Source organism: Sinocyclocheilus grahami, unplaced genomic scaffold, assembly GCF_001515645.1.
Source record: "Sinocyclocheilus grahami isolate Dianchi unplaced genomic scaffold, SAMN03320097.WGS_v1.1 scaffold349.1, whole genome shotgun sequence".
NCBI lineage: Eukaryota > Metazoa > Chordata > Actinopteri > Cypriniformes > Cyprinidae > Sinocyclocheilus > Sinocyclocheilus grahami.
Window position 1 is genome coordinate 772,792 of NW_015505528.1, and position 2,453 is coordinate 775,244.

Below are 2,453 nucleotides of genomic sequence, written 5' to 3' on the forward strand. Positions count from 1 at the left end.
CCTCAGTTGGATGTGGAAAAACCATAGGCTCAGCTGATGGTTTAAGTCGTACGTGATCCTCTCCTGGGTATGTAAAATCATCAGGGGAAAAATGATCGCTGCAGACCCTCAACAACTTTAGTACATTAATGGGTGTGTTGATATCCAGCCGAAGAGCAATAAACCATAACTTCAGGCGAGCAGGCTCAGAAGTTGGGAATACGTGGAATGTCACCACTCCCGAATGAGTTCGCGCAAGAGAACTTAATCTTTTAGTTTTAAGTCGGTTTGAACAATCTGGATAAGCGCAAGTAAGTACCATTTTGATTAGCCGTCGTACCTACAATGTTTGTGCACTGTGTAAACAATGAGTGACGTATACGCACGAGAGATCACTTCCGGCGCTTGCATAAACTACACCAGAGCGCGTACACTCCTCACACCCCGGATGCCGTGCGCACGCTCAAGGCAGTTGGACATAGTGGTGTATTAGAGGTAAAAAATTATATAAATACAGTTCAGTTTCTCGCACAAACCGATCGTTTCGTGTCTTAGGACATCAATGTGTCGTCACGAGCCGCAGGGTTTAATTTAGATTTGTCTGTGCATGTTTTTATTTTACTCTCATAGATTTTGTTACGACTGATAGACTGCAATGGTTGGAGTTAAAAATCATCATTTGTGTTCTACTGAAGAAACAAAGTCACCTACATCTTGGATGCCCTGGGGGTAAGCAGATAAACATAAAATTTTCATTTTTGGGTGAACTATCCCTTTAAGTGAGTTATGTATCAACAATACTCAACATTGTAAAGAGTAATTTAAAAATGTCCTCCATAAATGTTCAAATAAGTTTCGGAAATTTGTCCTACTTGATAAAATCATCCCGACCCAAGTTTTGCACAAGCAGCAATTAAAATGTCACAGATAAATATTCAAAGACACATTCCAATACTTTAAAAACTTCACAAGTTTGAACTTAAATGCTTCTCACTCAGACTCTACCTACACAGTAAGTCTGTGAGTGTCATAGCTACACTGTGTTAAAGAGCGCACAATGAAGATGAAAGGTTATATATCATAACCTTATTTAATCGTCTTTAATCCAACAAGGGTAAATCCAAACACAATGTAGCACAGCAACATGTAGACATAAGACCAGACAAACTCAAAGTGAACATACAGGAACTTAAGTACTCAGACCAAACAAGGATGATTAACTAGGCACACCTGAACAGAATAATACAATCAATACAACAAGGGAAACGGTGCAAAAGGTAAACAAAGTCTAAATGAACAGAAACCGTGACAGTAAGAGTACAATCATTATAGTGCACTTCTGTTTTTATGCTGCACATTACACATATTAAAAAAACTGCAATTAAAAGCATGTTTCAAAAAATAAATCGCTGCATATGTAGCCTTCTTAAGACTCACATCCAGATCACCCTGCATCAGTTAACTGTGTTGCATCCTATTAAAAGTAGCCTTTTAGTACCTGGGCAACATTTGTGGCATCATATAATGGCCACTTTAAGCTCACAGCCACATTAGCCAGTGCTTACCGTGCCATATCTTTGCCAAAACTGGCCCAGATATATTTTAGGATAACTGGGCCACATTTGTGGCATCATATAAGAGCCACTTTAGGCTCACAGCCACATTAGCCAGTGCTCACTGTGCCATATTTTGGCCAAAACTGGCCCAGATAAGTTTTAATATACCTGGGCCACATTTGCTGAAACATATGTGGACCACATTTGGTTTACACCCTGATTAGCCTTTGTCGACTGCCACATTTTTGCCAAAGGTGGACCACATTTGGTTGGCACTATTTGGGCCATATTCACTATTTACCACATGGGCCACCTTAGGGTCACATTCAGATTACACATTGCCATGAACACCACATCTTTGCCTATAGAGGCCCACATGTGATTTTATAAATTTGGGCCATTTTTGGTATTTTACATGTGGGCCGCTTCAGGCTTAATTCCATTTTGTACGGGCCATAAGAAGGCCAGTGCCGTATCCTTAAGTGGACAACATCCGCATGCTATCTGGGTCTCATTTGTGTAACCATTTTACCACCAGTAACCTTTTTGAACTCCAACAGTCAGGTTTTCATAAATTTCACAGTACCAAAATGGCTTTAATCAAAGTTATCAAAGTTAAGTGATGTGTTGACAGGTGATCTTAGCATTATGTGCCCCCATTGCTATCCGCCATCTTGCTCGACCGTTAAGGCCGCTCTCCATAGAAATCCATGTTAAAACGGGGTAAAAAAAACTTTTTCAATATAACTAAATATAAAATGTGCACAGTGTTAAGCTGTGCTGTTGTTGGCTGCCACAGTAATAAGCTAGAGGAGTTCCTTTAAAGTACTTGTTTTGCGTACCAGAAAATCTGGTATACCGCTCTATACATGGCTTGCAGTGCTTAAGTTAAAATAATGAGTGTGAAATTATAAAATA